Source organism: Rhipicephalus microplus, unplaced genomic scaffold (genome assembly GCF_043290135.1).
Source record: "Rhipicephalus microplus isolate Deutch F79 unplaced genomic scaffold, USDA_Rmic scaffold_21, whole genome shotgun sequence".
Classification (NCBI taxonomy): Eukaryota; Metazoa; Arthropoda; class Arachnida; order Ixodida; family Ixodidae; genus Rhipicephalus; species Rhipicephalus microplus.
Genome location: NW_027464594.1, coordinates 2657859 through 2666659, shown reverse-complemented (window position 1 = coordinate 2666659; position 8801 = coordinate 2657859). Strand labels below are relative to the sequence as shown.

The window sequence follows — 8801 nt, the reverse complement described above, 5'->3', positions numbered from 1 at the left end:
AGTCCTGGTCCTCGCTACTCTTCTTCCGACGTTGTGTTCTGGATGCATGTCTCTTGAAATAGGAGACAAAGTGATAATCTCCCTGATGTTGTCGAGGATATCATTGTAATTGTGCCTGATTGCCATTGGGTGTTGGCCCAGCTCCCGCAGGATCATTCTCCCCGACCTTGTTGTAGATAACCTTGCAAACTGTGCTCTATCTTGGGCTTCTGCTATTTCTTCGAGCGTGTTGTGAATGCCAAGCTCAAGCAGACGCTCGGTGCTGGTATGCATGGGTAGGCCCAGGACCTTCTTGATAACTTTGCTGAGGAGCACATTCAGTGTCTCGGACTCTGCTCTTGACCAGTTGTGCATTGCTGCCTCGTAGGTGAAGTGGCTTAGAACAAACGCATGGATCAACCTGATGAGGTTGTCTTCCTTGATCCCATTTCTTTTGTTGGCCACTTTGCGTATGACGCGCACCGCACTGTCTGTTTTCCAAGTTAACTTGGCTATAGATTTGCTGTTGGCGCCGCTAGACTCTATCACCATGCCCAGGACTTTGATGGAGTCGACCCTCTGGATGGCATCCCCTTGATTTGTATGGAGGTGGATGTCTATCTGGTTTAACCGCTTCCATCCCCTGGGCTTCGGTCCCCGGCGTGCAGTCCGATACAGTAAAAGTTCTGACTTACTCGAGGAGCACTTGAGCCCAGAAGGACGAAGGTACTCTTCTACGGTGTCAATCACCTCTCGCAGGGCGCTCTCAATCTGCCCCTCACTTCCACTTGTGCACCAGATGGTAATGTCATCTGCGTAGTCTGTGCTTCAATCCTTCAATGCTCGATAATTTCTTTGACAGTCCAATCATGGCAATGTTGAACAGCATTGGTGAAATCACTGCCCCTTGCGGCGTGCCCCTTGCTTCTAGTTCGATTGCTGTGGTCTCGATATCTGCAATCTTCATCACGGCTTTCCGATCCGTAAGAAAGGACCATACGTAGTCATAGAAGGCTTTCCCTAGACCAAGCTTGGAAATTGCTTCGAGTATCAATGAGTGGTGGATGTTGTCAAACGCTTTTTCTAGATCTAGGCACAGAATGGCTCTCACGTCTCTGGTTTCGTTGTCGATGACCTGGTGTTTGATAAGCTTCAATGCATCTTGTGTGGATAGCCCTGCCCTGAATCCAACCATATTGTGTGTATATATGTCGTTATCTTCTAAGTACTTGTATACCCTGTGCACTATAGCATGTTCTGCAACCTTGCGGATACATGATGTCAAGGATATTGGCCTCATGTTGTCCAAGGTAGGGGGCTTTCCTGGCTTAGGAATAAGGATCGTCCTGGCTAGCTTCCACTGCTCTGGCACCCTGCCTTCTTTCCATGCTGCATGATCATATCCTTCAGGGTTTCAATTGAATCGTCATCAAGGTTACGAAGGGCCTTGTTTGATATACCGTCCGGGCCAGGGGCCGACCTGCCGTTGAGATCATGCAAGGCTCTTCTGATCTCCTCGATGTTAAAGTCGCCCTCATGACCTTGATTGGGCCTGCCCTGGTACTGTCTGTTTGGTGGTGCCAATCCTCTTTTGATTGGGAGGTACTTATGCACGAGCCACTGCACAACTTGCTGTTCTGTAGTGCGCCCTATCTCTTTATGCAAAATTCGAGTGATAACATGCTTTTGATTTGTTTTGGTGGTGTTTTCGTTGAGAATATGCTTGAACATATTCCATGTCTTGCCATTGCGCATCTGACGATCGAGGGAGTTGCAGATTTTGTCCCATTGCTGCCTGGATAGTGCGCGACAATGTTCCTCGACTGATCTGTTTACCTCAGCTATATTCTTCCTCAGTCTTCGGCTCAGGCGCTGACCCTTCCAACGGTTCAGTAGTACTTGCTTTGCCTCAAGAAGGTGAGCGAGTTGGCTATCCAATCTTTGAACCGAAAAATCTGTGGTAATGGTGGAGGAGACGGATTTGATGTCATCTGTAATCTGTTTGACCCACTGCTCCAAGCCTTGTCTGTGGCCATCTTGTTCCCTTTCCATCCTTATCTTCCTGAACTTATCCCAGTCTGTGAAGTGGAATTCTCTCTGCTTTTTACGCTTCACGGAGAAGGTAGTGGCAAGAATGCAGTGGTCACTCCCTAGGTCTACAGCAAGGTTCATTCACTGGGCATTCTTGATGGTCCTTACAAATGTGAGGTCCGGGGTGGAATCCCTGCAGCAAGATGTACCAAGTCTTGATGGTAGGCTGGGGTCTGTGATTAGGGTGAGATCAAGTTCACTGGCACTTTGCCAAAGTCGATTTCCTTTCCCAGTGTTGTACTTGTAACCCCATGTATGATGAGGGGCGTTGAAATCACCTGCTATGACGAGTGGGCATTCCCCGGCGATATTTACAGCTTTCTTTAGAAGCGTCTTGAACCCTTGCCTTTGTTCCTTTGGACTGCTGTATATATTAAGAATGAAAATGCTGTGACGGTTGCTGGTACCGGGCACGATCTCTACCATGACGTGTTCCAACCGGCCTGCTTCTATCTTGAGGTCGTGGGTTACGTGCGTTAGTTTGTTGCATACGATGGTGCAGACTCCCCTCCCTTCAGTATCCCCTATTACAGGCCGGAATCCAGGCAACGTTGCTTGCGGTGAAAGGGTCTCTTGTAATAATATAATATGAGGCTTTTCTTGGCTGCTCCTGATATACTGCTGTAGGGCTGCCTTCTTTTTAAGGTAACCTCTACAGTTCCATTGCCAGATACGAAATGCTTCACGTAGCGCTGCCACATGGTTATTACATGGACAGCCAGAGCCTGATGCTGCACGTGTCGACAGGTTTGGTACCACTAGTATTGGTGGCCGAAGGGGTGAGTTTGGTGCATGAGGAGGCCTTGCTGTATTCTGCAGATATGCTTCAACTTTTGTATTGCGCAAAGTCATATGCTCTTCTAGTGCCGCCATGCTTGACTGTAGCCTACCCATCTGCTCGCTAAGATTGGCTGCTACTTTGCTGAGCATGTCAAAGACCTATTTCACATCTGACATGGTCGTTTGGTTGGCTTCCACGTGTTCTGCCATGTCTGCCCTCTTTTTTGTGGTTCTCGAGTCCGCCACGTTTTCAGCCACAGGGACATCAACTGGCTGAGGCATTGGTTGTGAAGACTGCGCGCTGGTTAGCTTAGTGAGAAGAATTTTTCTTTCCTTTAGCTCAGCTGACAGCCTCTCATTCGATTTTGTAAGTCTCGCGTTTTCTTGCTCTAGCTGTGCAATTCTATCATGCTCTGGCAGCTTACCTGTCATCACCTCTGCCGCGCCGTCGCGCACTCGCTCAGCCCAGCTGCCTTTCGATGTAACTGCAGGCGTCCTTCCCGGGTGTGAAGCCGTGATCTCGAACTGAACGCCAGGCAGCTGGCCATTCGGGTGCCGCCCAGGCTGATCCCGACCCTGATGGTGACCTTGAGAACTCGAGCGCCCCCGTGATTGTGAGCGGGCCTTGGGTCTAGAACCTCTTCTGGAACGCGACCTTTCCTGGTGTGGGGCCGCCTTTCCTGTTCTTGTGTAGTTTGGATGCTCTGGGTCCCGTAGGCTTGAATAAGCTGCTTGTCGTTGATATCTGGACTCGATGTGATTGATGCGTCCCGGACTTCTGCGGCTGCTCGCGATCTTTTCCAACGTCTGCGTCTGACGACGTATGGCACTAAGAACCTGTTCTTGCACTCCTTGTCTGCCGTGGGATGGTGACCGTCGCACAGCCTGCATCTTGGATTGCACTGCTGCAGGCTATCTGGGTTCTTGATCTCGCAGCCTCTGCAGATAGTTTCAGCTGGGTTCAGACAGACGTCAGACCGATGTCTCAGCTTTCCACAGATGTAACATATATCGATGTTCTTGCGGTAAAGGGAGCACTGCAAAAGTGAAGGTCCATATCTCACCAATCTGGGCACCTTGTGTCCATCGAACGCTATGAAGATTGTCCCGGTGGCCTTGATTCTCTTGGCCTGCAGCGCGAGCGGGTTGTTCGCGTTCACAATCTTTCGGGTCAAAATGTCCTGAGTATTGCTTACGGGGATCCCGCGAATCACTCCTTTACAAGTATCGTGGGGTGCCGTGTCGTACGCGCTAACCTTGAAAACTTTGCCTCCAATGTCAATTTGCTTGACCTTGAGGTATGTTGAAGCTCTGTCTTGGTCCGGAGTGCTTGCCACCATAATGTTCTGCTTCAAGTTGGAACAGATGATGTCCTGCATGGCCTCCTCCTCTTTGATGCCGGCCGCCAGTACTATCGCGTCTGCCACGGCTCCAGTGCCAATTCCCGAGATGTTTAATCCTCCACGTGGTCGTAGCACAATTTTGCTGAAGTCCTTAGGTAGTGGCGGCATGCGTCCAGCTCGCACGATTCTATGCTTGGTGTCATACCTACTACGACTGGCTCGAGCGTCTCCCGCAACGCCAACCTTGGTCCAACCCTTGGCAGCAGGAACGCTAACCGCGGCTTGCTTATTCCTTGAGCGTCTCGTTTCGGCTTCCTTCCAACCCATGTCTTCCGTGCAATCCTCTGGAGAGATGTCCTCTCCATCTACATGGCATTCCATTCTCAGTTGCAGGCCCTGGAACGCGCAGAGCGTTGAGTCACGTTGGCGCCTGGTCGGCGCATCGGCGACAATCGCCTCCTTGGTTAGGCTTAAATCTCCGGTGGCTTTGCCGTGTGAAAATGTCCCCAAAACCGTTTAAAAGTCCACTCACCAGCACAAAGGTGGTATCTGCTGATTTCTTGAGAACTTAGGCACACGATGGAACTGAAAACTCAGCGACAAACTCGTGAATACCACAGGAAAGCATTCTTGAAAGCAGGAGCCGATCTTCGCGCGTCCGCACTGGTCGGCACCTCGCTCAACGAAAGATGCCAGGTGTTTTCTTAAGCAATGGTTTTATAATCAAAACCATATAGATATAGTTTTGTAGTTGCTGATGCTCGTTGCCGTCGGGGTGTGCTCGTATGGATAAGGATGCTGAAAGGAGGCCGCGCAGGATCCCGACCACAAAGCGGTCATAATGAAAGCACAACGAATACCAGCAATAAAAGTTTGATAGAACAATTATTCAATCGTTTCACGTCTTTTTTTCTATCGGACAAATTAACGGAAGAAAATTTCACGGTATTGCTTCCAGGAGCTTCGCCCAATCTCATTATCATTGACCTCATGGATCTGCCGTCAATTTTTTAGTCTTTCTTAGGGACCTTCGACGCAAAAATTTTGGTCTGTCTGTCTGTCTGTCTGTCTGTCTGTCTGTCTGTCTGTCTGTCTGTCTGTCTGTCTGTCTGTCTGTCTGTCCTTAACGGTAACCTAAACGGCGCTAAAGTTGCCAAACGATACTCTAAAGGGCAGACCCCATCTGTCGCGCCCATCAGTATTGCTCAAAATTCAGCGTTAATACTTGTGCGATTGTCAATTAAAAGCTTTTATTGTGCATATCTGAGACACCATAACAACACGTCAATATTTTGTATGTGTGTCTTTTACTAGAAAGGGCATACATAAGTAATCTTAAAGACCGTAGCGTTTATCACGTTGCGCTGACCATGCAATGCTCGCACGGAAAGGCAATGCTTTGCTAAGACGACACGGTGAAGGCACCTACCCGTCGTCTTGCGTTTTTCACCTTATCCCCTCCGAGACGGGCACGCAGAGCGCACGCGGTTCGTTTTCCAAGATAACTTCCAGATAGCTCTCATGTCTTACTTTTGACGTGAACTGATGCGCTCGTTTGCCTCCGCTGCATGCTCGAGACACTCTAACGAGCGTCTCCAGAATACCATTCACCGATTTTCTTGCACAGAACATCGGATAAACGTTTTGTTCACTTTCTCCGGACGCAAGACTATAGTGTATCATCATTTGCAGTGTAACATGCAGATACGGGACTATTGCTTTCACTGATGAACAATCTCCCTATCAAGCTTTGTGATATCCATGGTAATTTGAACCATTCAGGACAGTTGCTCAGTAGAATTCCACAGTGTGGTGCTCTGCGCGTACACCAGGGGCAAATCACCACCCACGTTCCTGCTAACTCCGCTCACATGACCCATTTTATGGCATTTATGGCACTGAAGTGATATTGGAGCAGATGGACGGACTACTTACTGAGGAGAGAGAGAGATGAAGAGGAGGACCGGGAAGTCAACCAGCTGTTAGCATCCCATTTGCTAACCTTCACTGTTGTGGGGAAATAGGGGATTGAAGAGAAAGAAAGAGAAGTGGATAGCAATTGTTAACTTTTGAGGACAAACTTTACGTCACGCGAGTTGCCCCTAGTTAGAAGACCATGTCACTGTAACGTAACGTATCTGTATGTAGCCCTTATTTTTTTCTTGGGCGCTCTGATGCATGCTATTTCTTGGTTTATTTAAATACTTTCTACTTGATCCACACCGGAAGCTCCCCACAAGGCGTGGACATGTCAACACCCTATATTACACCAACGTCCGTTCAGTGGAACGTGCACATGAGCTTGGGTCGATGTCTGGGACCCTGGTGAGAAAAAGCAGAGATGTCTGGTGGCAGATTACCAAATCATTCTTGTTGAAGGCGAGGATGTTTGACTTGTACATCCTTGACGCCGTTCTGAACCAGAGACTCGAACTTCCTTGACATGGCCTGCCGTCCTGATTCACCGCAACTCTCTTCACATGGCCTGCCGCCCTGATTCGTCAACACCGCCCTGATTTAATTAGAGATTTTTCTACAGCAGAGCAAAGATCCCTGTGACAACGACCTGTCGTCTGCTGGTTGCGCTGACCTTGGGGACAGAAACGCATGCGAAACGCCACCACATTAGCCCCATTCTCGTTGAGATTCATGAGAAAAAAAGAAGAAAAAAAAGACGCGCACATTCTCTTATTGCGTCACATTATTTATGTAAAGTTTTATTATTTTCTTCAAGTAACAAAAACAAACTACGCATGTCGTGTTAAATAATTTTCGCCATGTCACGTGTCTTTGTTGGCAACGTCAGAGCACAGTCGTCTACGTAGAGGACCAACGTCGCTGCACTGCCGTGTACGTTTAGAGCCATTCATACGCTCACGACGTGCTACTTTTAGTTGGGCGTACGTAAGGAGCCCACGTACGTAGCCCTGCCATGGGAGAGAACTGCGAATGTGCACTACGTCACGAATCGATTTCGGAGATGTGCACGTTAGCACGAAAAAAAGAAAAAAAAAGACGTGGCGTGCGTAAACGTGAAGAGGCGAAGCGTACGCGGCGTGACGTTCTCGCGATATCTCGATTGAAATAGGAACCAGATAGCAAAACGGCAGCGATGGCGTCGAACGCAGAGAGCAACAAAGCCGGCCCGAATCAAGTATATTTTACTTTGAGGGACGATGTTGCGCTGCTGGCAGAAGTAGAAACGAGCGATCTGTTCAGGCATCCGGGGCTGTGGGAAGAGATTGCTTGGCGCCTCAGGGAAGTCCTGAAAGAACCATTCACAGCTCACTGTGTGCGCAAGCGCTTGGACCTGTCGCTGTTTTATTTCTAATAACAGTCAATACGGTGAACTAAAGGTATCGTTGAGGGCTTCGCATGCAGCGTCCGCAACGTATCGTGCCGCGTACGTAGGCTCGTTACGTGTGCCCAGCTAAATGTGTCTATTCTCTGGGTGCGCGCCCGCGAAAGGAAGCGGAGCAGCGTTCATCTTGAAATTTGACCCATTTTTGTGGCGCGTAGCAGTGCACATTTTGGTAGACGTGATTGCGAACGCCCCATGTACGAATTGCACTTGTCAGCTCAAATTGTCAAACCTGGCGAGTGACCCTTTAAATCAGTAGCAAGTGCGTCACAATGGTAGGGCGATTCCTGTCATGAAAGTTGCTGAAACGAAGCGCCGCCATTGCCTTCGGGTGTGCAGTCAAGCAATGAAACTTGTCACGACCGCAAAACCCAGCGGCGGGTCGAAGGTAGCAGAGATATCGAATTCTACTTTTCGATTTGTACAGTAGGCCTCGCCCAAACGGGCCAGGCCTCGCAAAAATTTGCCTATAGGCTCATTTAGTTTCCCTTCCCCACGGCAATCTTTAGTAAAAGGCTAAAGATTGATTCGACTACCTGAGGGAGGACCTGAGCAATGATTTAACCGAGGTCCACATTCCGGGGTGTTGAAAAATGGCTAGAGTACTTGACCAAGTTTATATAGTCTTTTTGTAGGTTTCTGGCTTTTAACGTTAATACATATGTGTTATCACAGAACTTTTCTACACAATACACATTTTTTAACGTATACCTTTTAAATAACGGATGTCAAATATAGCCATCTTTATTTCAGTTGATGCTCCCATATTGACGAGAAATACTTGCAGCCGTGTACACTTCCATCAAAGTTTGTTTGGAAGTGCCGGAGTAACGGCATGTGAGCGCGCCTCTATTTCGTACTTCGCGCGCTTCATATTTCGTAGATTTAAGGGGCTAAGCTCCCTAAAGGGTCCCTGAAACGGTTTTAAAATACGAAGGATTTCTTAGCAAACTTCGGTGACTTTGAGCGCATCTATCTATCTATCTATCTATCTATCTATCTATCTATCTATCTATCTATCTATCTATCTATCTATCTATCTATCTATCTATCTATCTATCTATCTATCTATCTATCTATCTATCTATCTATCTATCTATCTATCTATCTATCTATCTATCTATCTATCTATCTATCTATCTATCTATCTATCTATCTATCTATCTGTCTATCTATCTATCTATCTATCTATCTATCTATCTATCTATCTATCTATCTATCTATCTATCTATCTATCTATCTATCTA

General features: G+C 47.9%; 1 non-coding gene across 1 annotated transcript; it reads right to left on the bottom strand.

Annotated features, from left to right (window-relative positions):
- Nucleotides 1-7986: 7986 nt before the first annotated feature.
- LOC119160229 (U5 spliceosomal RNA) lies at nucleotides 7987-8110 on the bottom strand. The gene has a single exon (XR_005108300.2). It is a non-coding gene; the product is annotated as a U5 spliceosomal RNA (small nuclear RNA).
- Between the last annotated feature and the right edge of the window lie 691 nt (nucleotides 8111-8801).